This window comes from Poeciliopsis prolifica, unplaced genomic scaffold (assembly GCF_027474105.1).
Source record: "Poeciliopsis prolifica strain line A6 unplaced genomic scaffold, Auburn_PproV2 SCAFFOLD005, whole genome shotgun sequence".
NCBI lineage: Eukaryota > Metazoa > Chordata > Actinopteri > Cyprinodontiformes > Poeciliidae > Poeciliopsis > Poeciliopsis prolifica.
Genome location: NW_026562380.1, coordinates 3555434 through 3569359, shown reverse-complemented (window position 1 = coordinate 3569359; position 13926 = coordinate 3555434).

Sequence of the window (13926 nt, the reverse complement as noted above, 5' to 3'; positions counted from 1 at the left end):
TCTTTACAAATTGAAATAATAATAATAAAAACCTGAAGCAAATGCATCATTCTTGATCTTTTTTGGCAAGCATTTGAATAAAAACTCCATATTGTTGATGATAATGTCAATATGTTAATATGTGTCTTGTAGACTGTGATGTTACTGCTGACTAAACAAAATGATCTATCAGGGATATAAAATATTTGCTTTATTTATATTATGACTGCCTGCTGGACATGAATATAGCCTATTGATTGTGGTAGATACCATTTTGAGGCTGAGAAAACCTTTTCCAGGGGTTTCAAAAAATTTTTTCCCAGGAATCAAACTTTCTAAAACAGTTTTTAACAGCCATAAGTCATAACCATCATAATTAACAGAAATAATAGTTTGATATATATCACTCAGCATGCAATAATTGTGTGTAAAATTGAAATAGCCAATTAAAAAGGTCAAGAATAATTTTGACATTAGAAAACTAACTGGTTGATGACCCACTTTAAGATAGCGTGATCATGCTACAACACAGAGTGACCATTCATTTAATGAATAAGGAGATTACATGAAATGGCAAACAGACAAACATCTTGGATAATGAAGCCAATGTAAGTCAAATTGAGATGATGATGATGATGATGATGATGATGATGATAACAATGAGAATGTCTCATAGGAAATTAAGTTTTAGGATTTAAAGTTGTAAACATTGAAGCTGAAGATGCTGTGCATTCCCATGTAACTGAGCTTTGAAGCAAAATAAAACAAAAATATGAGGCACTTGGAGGCGCAAGAAACCATTTTTTAATGCCAGATTCTTGTTTTTTTAAAATATATTTTATAGATTTTTATTGTGACTGAGATTTTCTGTTTATGTGCCACAGTAAATGTTTTTACATCGTGATCTTTGACCTGAACAGAGTAATGAGCACGTCGAAGTACCAAAAATAAGAGCCAAATAGGGATAGGATGAAACAAAAACATTTAAAAACAAAGGGCAAAATAATATGCGTGGAAAGATTCAGAATAATACTACAATCTTTGTTGTTGATGTTCTGCATACCTTAGAAACTATTAATGTTCACGATGTAAAACTCAGCATTAGTTCGGGTTGGGTTTGCCTGTAAAGTGAATTAATGAGAAAATGGTTGCATCCTCAAAGGTTTCCTGTCAAAGACTTGTCTTGTATTTTGCTTCCATCCATCAGCGATGTGGTTGACTGCTTCGGCATAAGCAATTACCACCCCAAATGGGCCTAATAACACTGAGTGCTGGGGGTCTGTAGTTCACAGAGCTGCCATGTGCTATTTATAACTCCATTGAACGAGCATCTGAAGATATAGGGCTGCAGTGAAAGAATAATCACTATTTACGAGCTACGAATCGATTCACTTGTTTTATCGTACTATAACCTGCTGCTCAGCTAAAGTTTTAGCTAAATTTTGCCTCAGTCAATCTCTGCTAATTGTTTTCCTGTTTAAAAAATTCCCTGCGTCAGGATGAGTAATCCATCTTTCTCTGTCACCACTCGCTCCGCCACGGTGGCAACATGACAGCTTCAGAACAAGTATCCCCAGACAGATTGATATCTCTGGCGGCAACCCCACTCAGAGAGAATGAAAATGAATGACGGCATGTAAAAACCGTCTCTCAGATTCCCCATGCTACATTAACTACTGCCAGCAGAGATTATTCTTTTTTACTTTTGCCAGAAGGACATCTCCACTTTCACTCCGAGCAGCTGTCCCACTGGATGCAACTTGGCAGCTACAGGCGCTTTAACATGACCAAACTCGACATGAACAATAAAAAACGACTCTGGCACTTACGTGTTACCAACCAAACATTGTTACTATTTGCTGAATTTAAAGATTGTACATAATTTAAAAAAAAAGAAAACAAAAATATCTCTAAGCAAAATGTGATTTATTTATTTTGGAGAGTGGAAGTATTTTATTTTGAATTTTTATTTTTTTTTCACAGGATCTAGTATCTTTGTCTTCCGTTGATTTCGGTTGTCTGTGCAATAAAAACTGAACAGAAAATGTTCTGGGCCTCCTTTATTATTATAAAAGCTTTCAATACGGAATATTTTGGTGCCAAACAGACAGACAGACAGACAGACGAGCAGGTTTTGCGTGAGAGAAGCAAACTGCAACAAATGCATACAGAAAAAAAGTAACTGACATTTCTAAAGACCCTGAAAGCAGTTCCTTTATGTATTAAAAATGGTAATATTGGTTCTTTATCCTTATTTTATTTTCTCTAAAGTTTCTAAATTTATATTTTTGTCTATACACTGAGAACCCTTAAAAACTGAACTCAGATTTCTCATTTGCACACCCAGTCTTGGTCAACAAAGCTGATTCTGATCTAATTCTCAATCAGATCATATGTTTTGGGTAAATAAGTGACCTGACAAACATGTTTACTGAAATTCTGCATTTGTTTTTAATTTCAAAAGCATTCAACGACACAATCCAAATGAAATATTGTGCTTCAAGATTTAACACTGTAGCACACACAGATTGATTAACATTTGTATGTGTTTCACTATGATTACTGCAAACGCCTGCTGTGAATTTCATATCAATAGGCTAATTAGACATATTTACTCGGAACCATGCAGAAATGTTCAATACTTGTGTTCCCTCAATGTAAGACTTTTGTCTTTTGGTTTTCTTGACAGTTTCCTTTGAATATGATATGACTGGTTTGTCTTTAAATATATCAAACATGCAAATAAATAACTGAGAGTCTTGTCCATTAAAGCCACAACAGATTGCAGACTGTTGATTTTCCAGTATGCTCTCGTGGTTGTTACATGTGTTTTACACTTCCAATTCCCACACTCTGATTCTTCATGCCTATTAGACACGTTATGTTTCACCCATACACCCACTTTAGCTGGATTGAGATGCACACCAGTCACATTGGTCTGTTATTATTAGCACAATGTTTTGATCCAAACCCAGTCAAACTTGGCTTCCTGCCATGAGACAAGCAGCAGGAAGAGCTGGCGGCGTTCAGCCAGAAAGATGGCTGCGGCTCTGATTTGAGCCAATCGGGGGTCGCTGGCTGGTTCCGATTGGCCTCAAGACACTGCGTTGAAGGGGAAAAGAATCAAAGTTACAGCTTACAAATGTCACACTGGTCCTGCCACACTTGTGAGAGATAATATTACAGAGCTCCAAGAACACCAGATTCTTTACTAGAGGAAGATAATGGAAGGTGACTTTTACAAATGTGAAGAGGTGGCCTTTTCGCAATGCATTTCATCAAGTGGGGGCAAGGAGACGCTGAGTGCCGAAGCTACCACTGTGTGCCAGAATTAATTTTTTTTTTTCTATCTGGAGGCCAAAAGGTTGTCAAAGTGATCAAACAAAATTTTAATTATGCAAGTGATGATTTTTGTGCTAAGTCTTCATAAGGACACAAAGTTCAATGGGTTAAAGTGACTCTAGGCAAATGTGAGTGAATATCAAATCTGAACAGACAAAACTCTTTTAATCTTTCCAATATTTTTAAAATTTTATGTATAGAAATATAATTTGATTTATTTCAACAATGTTACACTGGACTAATTACCTGGACAACCTAATTTTTGCAAAATAGACTTTTAGGTATTTGGTATTTTGTGTTTTCTGGAAGAAAGGTACTGCTGTGCTTGGCATCTCTTTACTTTTTATAGAAAAGTAAAAGTTGTCAGAGTTTAGCGTGTCTGTAACATAGTTAAAAAAATAACTGGACATAGTTAAAAAAATAAAATGCGTTTTATTGTTTCTCTTTCTTGTAGAAAGTACTCTTACTTCATCAAATCTGTTTAACTATGACTCTTTTCTGGGCAAACTCATAGATAGAGTCACAGCATGAATAAACTTTGTGTTCCCTTTGGTTTTCTTTCTTACAGAAAATGTCCCAGCTCAGTGAATAATTTAGGGTTAGGGTTACATAATCACTTTAAGACAATTTACTTTCATTAAGTTGTTACAATATTTGGTTTTGGCTCCATAGAAAGTGCTCTCAGTTCAGTGATTTTATGTTTAGCTGTGTCTCATTCTTGGATGAAATCATTGACAAAACCTCTGTTGCAGAAATGTTTTTGTGCTCTTTTTGTTTTGTTTTTTTTTTTGTTTTTCGATAGAAAGCTTAGCAATTTTGTATTTAGCCATCTTTCTTTCTTGGACAAAGTACTTTTGTCAATTTAAATCCAAATAAGTTGCTGTTGGCCACGCCTCCAAACTCAACGGTTACATTCACATGTGAAAATGGCTGCAAACAGATGCACAATTATACAACCATACATCTTTGAAAAGCTTAAGTAGAGCCTCCTTCAAGAATGCAGCAAGTGGTTTCTGGATGGTAAGTCAACAACAAAGCAGTTGTCATACATACTTCACTTCAAAGCTCAATGTCAATGACGATATAACAACCTGAAGATTTTTGAAACATTTTCCAGACACCAAAAAACATGAAGTTATAGCTGGGTGATTTTGTTAACATTAGGCTGTTTTTGGAAGCATTTAAATCCAAATGGAAGTATAAAAAAGTACAAAATGTGAATTTTGCATAATAGGTCCTTCACGTACTTACTTCCACAGGCAATAAGTCAAGTAAACATCAATATGGTTCAATTACACACCTAATCTTAGCCACCAAAGTTAAATGTAACCCGTCTAATTCATGCAACAGTAACCAACAGACATTTGCTTGGTAAAAGATAAATTAAAGTGACTGGCAGCTTAAATGAACCAGCAAATGTCACGTCTTTTCCAGACAGGCATAACATTTCAGCAGATGGTGTCTTTACGCTGAGGACACACACACTCACCAAAAGCTTTTCTTCTGTTCTTGCAAATTGATTCAGACTAGTTTAGCCCATCATCATGAAGCAGAAGTGTAGCATCTTGGTTCAGCAGTGGCATCAGCAAAACCAGTCCGGTACTGATATTATTCAGTGACTTCTTTCTCTTTGTCCATAATGGCAGGAGGACAGCAGTCACAATACGTACTGACGGTTCCTGACTGTTTTGTTTCTCTTAACATACCTTACAGTTTGGTGCACTAAAAAGATGGAAAATAGACCATTTATTAACAGTGCACCTTATAATCTAATGCGCTCCATAGTCCTGAAAACTATGGGGCGCATATTTGCAAATTTAAGGCCAATTTGCAAGCACACATGAAAGTCATTTAAAGACTTAATTGTAGATTAAAGTAATGAAGCGTTTTTAAGACTCTTTAAGGATGCGCAGACACCCTCAGGAACTTTTGGTCTTGTAAGTCGTCTTAAGACGACATTTCTTGTAAATTGGTGTTATGTAAATAAACAGAATTAATTTTTCAGCTGTTCACAAGTGCTGTAGGCTCTGAATTGAAAAATAAGATCATAATGAATTCAGTAATCTGCACTGAAATAAACAACCAAGGTAAAAACCCTCAGGTATGCGCCTGAAATAAACTCAATTTTGTTTAGATTAAAATGCCTCTGACTGCATCAGGTGCAGAGACTGAATGACAACCCAAGTGGAACTCCATGTGAAGCATCTTGATGCCTTAAACACGCCGTCAGTGAGTCCAGGTAGGCTTGAGAGCATCACCAAAGCTTCCTCCGCTTAAACCCATCTGTGTGTTTCTGCTCCGCTGGTCATAAGACAACAGATCACAGCTGGCTCAGCCACGTAACTTCACGTCTTCCTCCTTTTCATCTCACCAAAGTGAACGACAACTACAACTGTGGAGTAATGAACTGGAAACAAGAAATGTGTGCAAGAGCACAAAGCTGAAGTTGGTTTCTTATTCCAGCTCCCGATTCAAGAAATGGCTTAATGGCAATTCCACCTAATAATTCACTCCCTTCTGCATCTTTTATCAATTCTAATGAAATAAAACTACATCACTAAAACACTTCAAACTTGGACTGGATTATTCTGCTCTAATAGCAGAATATATAAAACAATGTTTTGGATTTGTGAAACTCCAATAAAGGACTAATTTTGTCCTTTTTTTTTATCTCCATCATACTAGAACTGCTCTACAACACCGTCCTAGACTCTTCAAATCTGGACAGAATTGTTCTCAACTAATAGTAGAATATTTAAAACCATGTTTGTGATTTGTGAAACTTCAATAAACGTTGATTTTGCCACATTTTTACATATGAATTACACTAGAATTGCTCTAATTCCAAAACTACAACACTTGCAAGTGAGGAGAGAGGAAAGAAGCAAGGAGAGGAAGCAGGTGAAGGAAAGCGGTTGGGAGCAAAGAGATGGGAAAATGGTGGGATTTTGTTTTTATTATTCTCTTTCAGGGTGTTTTCCTCTGCCAATAAAAGTACCTGGTCTGAAGAGGTTGAGAGCAGACTTGCTTCTGGCTGAAGGGATGGTGAAAAAAAAAGCAAGGAAAGCAGATGGAGGATTAAAGCTGGCCTAATTGTCTCTAGCATGCAAACACATCCCATCTGCTGAAAGGGGATCCTTCAGGCTCTCTGCTCTTAAGCACGAGCCAGCTTTCCCCAGAGCTGCTATTGTCTGGGCCTGCCTGATGTACCCATCTCCTGCCTGCACCTCCTCCAGAACCAGCAAGTATCTGTTGAGTTTTGCCTTTATTACATTGGCCCACTGGGGAACGACAGCAAAACATCCACCGCAATATCAGAAGAAAAAGGATGAAACACAGCCCTGCTGTGGATCTTCTTATGTTTTAAATTAATTCTGAGTTGATTTAGACACAATATTTTCATTTTCTGCTTCTTATTTGAGTAAGGATGCATATTCTTGTGTCCTGTTGTATGTGTTTGGAGAGCTGCCGGAGACATTCGGAGTGACAGCAGGTCCCCTCTGACAAACTGCCAGACCACATCAGCATATCAACTCACTGTTGCTTAAGCTGCAGTGAGCTTTTCTTCACCCTGCTGCTTGGCTCAAATCCCATGTCTTGTTATATTGCAGAACTGCTCTTTGTCTGAGGGACACATGAGAAGATCACGCTCTGACTTCTCTACATCATGGCACGGAGCAACAGCAAAAAAAAAAAAGCTAATGCTAACACACAAAAAACACAAAGATGTCCAACATACAGTCAACAATCAAAATGTTGATTAATCAAAAGCAACTCTAAGAACAGAGTTTTAGTGATTTAGTTGTTATGCACTTTTATGGGAGAATGCTGCTTCAGGTTTGGGCGAAATGGACTTAAAGTTTCATCACAATATTTTGTTGTACTACTGTGATAACAATAAAATGACTTCTTGTTTAAGTAACTATCTAAGTACTATAACACAGCAACACTGCTCTTGAGAATTATGCTCATTTGTAATATGACTATTTAGGACACCAGTATCAATAAATTACTGGCAGTGAGTGCATTTAATCATATTTATTTATCAATACTCTCATTGAACAAACATAGGAAAAATAGCAATTTTGTGGAGTTTTAAGCATTCTCTCAGTTGATTTTACATCTGGATGTGAACTAGATTTCCCATGAGTGTCTCCTCATGGGAAATTCTATGTCTTTTCTCTGCACAGCTATCAGGATAATACAGTGTTAATTTCCCTCCCTACATGTGTAGCAGTGTGCATGTGGTTCAGAGCACCTTCCTTTAAAATGAATTTCCTTCTCCAATGTTTTCTTCATTGCTACTCCTGAATAAAGTCCAGGTTTGTGCAGTGCATGCCTTAAAAAAGACTCATTGGCTGCTTTGAATGTTTCTGAAGCTTTATCTCTTCTGGATGCTGTTTCTTCACTGTTCTGAGGTATATCAGAGCTGAAAACCAAAGCACAGCAAGTTCATTTTTATTTGTAAAAAAAAAACTGAAAAGCATCTATTGTTTTCTTTTCACTTAGCAACTTTAACATTTTTTGTAGTGATACACTCCCTGTCTTCACTGCCTTCGCTGGCTCATCTTTGAATGTTGCCTAATTTTCCTGATGTGTCATTTCTTTGCCCTGTCAGTTTGTTTAGTTTATTTAAACTGTGGAGTATTTAGTACTTTAGACCAACATCTAGCTTTGTACTTTCAATGTTGGAGCAAGATGTAGAGAAACTCCTACTAGTTTACAAATCTAGAACAAACTTAGAAAGTACCATACTTAACAACGCAGAACAAGAATCAAACATGGAGAACCAACATTTTGTTTTATCAGAACAAGAATCCAGAGGAACCCCTCCTGGTTGATAAATTATGGAATACTTATTAAACATGGGGAACCAATATGTAGTTTAATACTTTTACCTTTTTGTCTTTCTTTTGGTTTATTGTTTTTTTGTATTTCCTTTTAATTCACATTAAAGCATTTTGAACTGCTTTGTTGCTGAAAATTTGCTATAAAAATAAAATTACCTTACCTTACCTAAAATCCCAATAACATTTATTTCCTTTTTATGAAGAAAATAAAACAAGGAAAAATAAGAAAACTATTACCAATATTAATACTAGACAGTAAATTTATGCTCACTACTGACAACTAGAAAGCCAAGTACAGATTCCCGTCTTTCCCTTTAATTCAGCCTTTGAGTGGCTTACATTTCAGTCAAAAAGCTTTTTGTAAAGCATATGGTGCTCCAAATTTGTGACAGACTCCTACTGCTTTTTATCCCTCATGGCGATTTGCCTCCAGGTTTATAAATGGCAGCATTATGGCCCCATGAAATTGCTGAAGGCATCTGATTTAGGAGTGATTAGTGGTGGAGAGGGAAAATAATACTGCATGGTGTTTCATCCCCTGGACATGCATGCTTTGTGGGGAAAATAGCCCAGAGGGAGGATTTGGAGCCATTTGTTATTCAGTCTTTGATAAAAGCAAATGGTGATCAGGAAAGACAAGACAGACTTCACAGCCTTAAAGCATCCCGAGGAGCAAAATCACAGCATAAAGCAGATTAAAGTGCCTTAATGTGCTGAATTGTAAAGCACTGTTACTTCTGCATGGACAGCAGTCAGGAAACTGATAGACTGAAGCACAATGGACCATTTCACTGAAGGCTAGACCATAAAGAAGCACTCGGGTGTGGATGATGATAGACAAGGAGAAGAGAGGAGGGGGGCGAGATTGAGGGAGCTGAAAGCGTCCCTCTGTGCCCCACTTGTAACCCTGCAGTCCTCTGGCTGCTGCTGCTTTTTCCAGTGAGACAGCACTTTGACAAAAGTGGGCAAAAACATCTAGACACACACTGACCTATATAGGAGCACCACTCTTAGAGATAACAGTGGCTGGATTTAATCAGGTCTTACAAGGCTAATGAGCTGCAGTCCCTAATACACTGATTGGGTTTAAGTGCTGTGAATGGCAGAAGGGAATGCCCATTGGAGGAAGAGTTAAGGAAAATGGGCAACACGGCCATCTGAGCCCCACATGTGAAACGGATAGGTTGACTTGGAGCCCTGAGGCTGATAACAAATCGTCCATCAGCTTCGCACAATGACTAACTAAAGGAGACAAAATGGGCTGTAAAAAGTGGGTCACCAGCTATTTTTAAAACTACTTCTAAATGAAATGCTCTGTGTTCTTTGCTGCATGTTTGCTTTACTTTATTTTTGCTTTTTGCTTCATATTAAGACCTCACACAAAAAGACAACAGGTGAAGTTTTCAGTAATTACAAAGAACTTTGAAAAGCACAAAAAGTAAAGATACCCAGTAACATTTAATTTGAAGGGGTGTGCATAAGACTGACATTATACTGTCATAAACATAATATAACACCTGTCATAAACAATAATGGAGTCTTTATGAATGTTTATCACTGTTGTCATGAAGTGTCTTTCAGTAAATACTGACACTTTTATTGCAAATTTGCATTAAAAGTTGCAATAATGTTGTCATCTTAGCATTATTTGGGAAATAATGACTTTTTAATGCAAAGTTGCAAGAAAACTTGCATTAAAAGACAATTAAGTATCATTATTTACCAAATAACACTTTGTGACAACAGCCGTAAACATTCATGAAGACTCCTTCATTTTTATTATAGGAATTATATCATATTTAGGACAGTGTAATGTCAGTCTTATGTACAGTGCTTCTAATAAAGTGTTACCAGATACTATTTTCTCTTACTTCAGTTGACCAGGTGGATTTTATAATTTTGGCCCAAATGAACCACTGGCTGTTGCTTTCTCAGAATAATTTATGTCTTTCTCTGAAAAAGTATGCAGTTATGTCAAACTGCATTTTTAATATCTGATAAATGTAGCCAATGTAAATACAGCATATCAAGGAAGGAATGCTGATCTGGCAAATTGTGAAAATGTAATTATCCTCCCATTTTAAATCATGAATTAACTGATAAATCACATTTTTGGAAAGCTTTGGAGGTCAGTTTCACTAGACACACCCTGGCTTGGCTCATGCCTGATTTATGGAACCAAGAAATCACTTTGATTGCAGCTAAAGATCTCGAAAAACAACAAATTGTGTCCCAATTTAATGAAACTCAAGAACAGATGAGAAATAAAATTATTAACATGCATCAGTCTGGAAAGGGTTACAAATCCATTTATGAACTTTTATCTACAAAGAGAGAAAATACCAAACAATGGTGAACCTTGAAACTATTGCATTACTCCAAGGTTGCATCAATGACTGCTCCAAAAGGTCACTGCAGGGTTCAGCCAGCTCTCTTTGTACCAAAGGAAAATAATCCAAAACCAGGAAAAAAACTATTTGAAAAGGAGCAAATACCTTTTCATAGCACTACGTATAGCTTCTGGTGCTATTAGACAGAAGTCTGATGCTGACAGAGAGTGAAATTTTACCCCCATAGAGACAAAAGGATAAATTAAGTTGTAATTTAATACCTTCAGTCACTTTTCATTGCCTACTGTTGTTTAAGCAGAACATGGATTTTATGAAAGAACACCAACCGAATTAGACTTCCAAGGTGGCCATATTTCAAAATGTAGACTTAACATGCATATTTAACTTTTTGTTGAAAATTTCATATTCAATTTTATTTTTGACAGCCAATGGATGAATATATGAGCAGTTTTTGAGATAATTCAACCACTTCTTGTGAGAGAAAGAAGTGGTTGCTCTCACAAGAAAAAACTGAACATGTTGGCAAAGACAAGCTAGATGTAGGAAATACATAATTATTCTGCTAACTGATGCATAATGTCATCATTTATGTACTACTGAAGACTATTTCATTACAAGATTCATAGGAAAATTAAAACTAGTTCATAATGATAATTTGAGGAAAATGTTTAGGTGGGGAACTATAATTGAGTTTTAACAATGTGAACTAAACTTAGCTCTCAATTCATAATTGTGGGTCTAATGAAAAATATGCTTAATACTTGCTGAAAGGTATTTTTAAAAGGTACTTTTAATCATCATTAATTAACCACCATGGTTTTATTTATATTTTTTTAATCTCTGTGATTGCAGCACCTTTGCAACAATGAACCTTGGCAATGGTTGTCAAAGGTTCAGTTTCTCCAGATAAGGTGCGTGTAACTGTTGCTTGACTAGTTGCTGACAAACCCTCTGGAATGATTGACAGGTGGCATCGTGTCAATTGCTTGGCAAAGCAATGCCTGCTGCCATCCCTTGTCACAGCCTAGCCACAAGTGTAGCATCAGTCAGTGGATGTTAAAATGAAATCGAATTTGCTCATATAATTGCTGGTCATGTATGCAAATATGTGCTGTGAGTGTGCAATTGTTGTTTATTGCTTTCTAAGAACCTGGCTTTCAACAAGCTGACGGGTCTTTTCCCCTTTAATCCGACCTCATGACATTCAGGCAACAAATTAGGACAAAATGCCAGAGGTGGGTGACTGCATGCTGCCTGCCTTTCATATGCCTGGAGGGCACATGCAGACCAATTACATGGAAATGTAACGCCCTCATTTCTGTGTTCATATTACTGCTAGAAGCTCAGTCTAACCTTCTGCTAATATATATTCTGCTTTTTAGTACTTTCATTACAGCACTGACAGCTGCAGCTCTGTGAACCATTGACAGTTGGCATCATCAGAGAGAGCATCACTGGAATCAGATCAGCTCTGACAACCTGACAATAGGCTGCTAATCTCTATATGTCGGCAGCATGAAAAGAAAGGTCTGAAAGGTTGGTCTGACTGAGCTGTGCTAAAGCCTGCGGTTTATCTGAGGCGCTCTCTGCATGACGACACGCTGGATGAGGGGAAGGAAATGAAATGGATTTGTCAATTGTAAGTGTCCCCTGAGGATTATTGCCAAACAGTTAGCAGAACGTAACATATCACATTTGTTTTGAATGCTGAGTGTGACTCAGACCTCGTTAAAGAGGGGAATCACTTAGGGAATAAATGAATGTGGTAGATTTACCAACACAGCTCTGCCAACTGACTGTTGACCTTTTTTTTTAATAAGTGTCCAATCGGGGAGACTGAAAATAGGGTCAAATGTAAAGAATCAAGACTCAAATAAGTTTAGAAATTTATCATCTCCAAAGCAAAGCTAATGTTACACACCACAAAACAGAGAAGTCCACAAATCAAGTCTTAGATTAATGTAATAGAAACTGATCTCATTGGATTTCCAGTGGTCATTGGGTTATTTACCAAAGCAAACAAAGGAATAAAATTCTGTAATATTATGCAAGTTTTACATAATCGACATCAAGGAAAGGTTTCTTCAATCAGCCCCAAACTGAACACAGAATCTAATGTAATAATTAATAATAATTAAGATGAATGGAACAGAATCATGACTTAAGTTCAAGTCTCAGATTTGAATCCCAGTTTTTATCAGAATACCCGATGTTAGTAAAATATTCAATATTTAATAATTTGGTATAAATTAAGCAGAGTGGAGACCCACTAGTGGCTTTATCTACTCAAAGATTTTTCTGTGGAACATAATCTAAAATTATTTCTGGGAAATTTGCCTATCTGCTAAGTTTATTTCTCGAGTATATCTTAAACATTTGAAAGAATATGAAACTTGCACATTATTGGTTGCCGTTTACAAAAGAACCAATTGAGGTTCATTCAAAAGGAGCAGCAAAAAGCAAATGAGGTGGATAAGCAGTGCGGACCAGTAACTCATGGTGCCATTCAAGACATGCTTTATACTTTTAATATTGGAGCAAGACCGAGAGAAACTCCTGCTAGATTACAAATCTAGAACAAACTTAGAAAGTACCATCTACTTAACAACCCGGAACAAGAATCAAACATGGAGAACCAACATTTAGCTTTATATTGTACAAATCTGGAACTCAACCCAGAACAAATGGAAACAATGTTTAGCTTTATCAGAACAAGAATCCAGAGAAACCTTTACTACTTTAGAAATTATGCACTACCTCTTCTTATTAAACATGGGGAACCAATATGTACTTTTATATTTTTATCTTTTTACCTTTTTACTTTATTGTTTTGTTTCTATTTCTTTTTAATTTATGTAAAGCATTTGAACAGCCTTGTTGCTGAAAATGTGCTCTATAAATAAAAACATCTTATAGTGGAAAAATCATTTCTGGTCACCGGATATTGAGTCGGTAGCGTGTCATGGCAGTAATGAGACACAGAGCAACATTCCTCAGTCAGAGGTGTCTTCAGGTTTGATGCAAAACTGACTGCTATCAGAGATTCTCCCTGCCACAGCATCACAATCATCCAATGACTCACAGTTATGACAACATTTAATTATTTGCCTTGGGATAAATAAAGTACTTCTGAACAGATTTTTTTTTTTAATGTAAACCTTTGAACCCAGTGAATGCTTCACCTTCTGCTTCACAATCCCATTAAAAAACATTAAAGTGCTTTAAGTGAAGTGGAAAAACATGCGAGTACCTTTGCAAAGTGCAGTGGAAGGTTATCTTTTCTATATGCAGAGCCTGAGACTGTTGAGTTCATCAGACTGTGTTGGGCATCAGACCAGAAGGGGTCACTCTGTCACCATCGCTGTTCAGTCACTGCTGTCCCCTTTGTGTTGACTGAGATAACA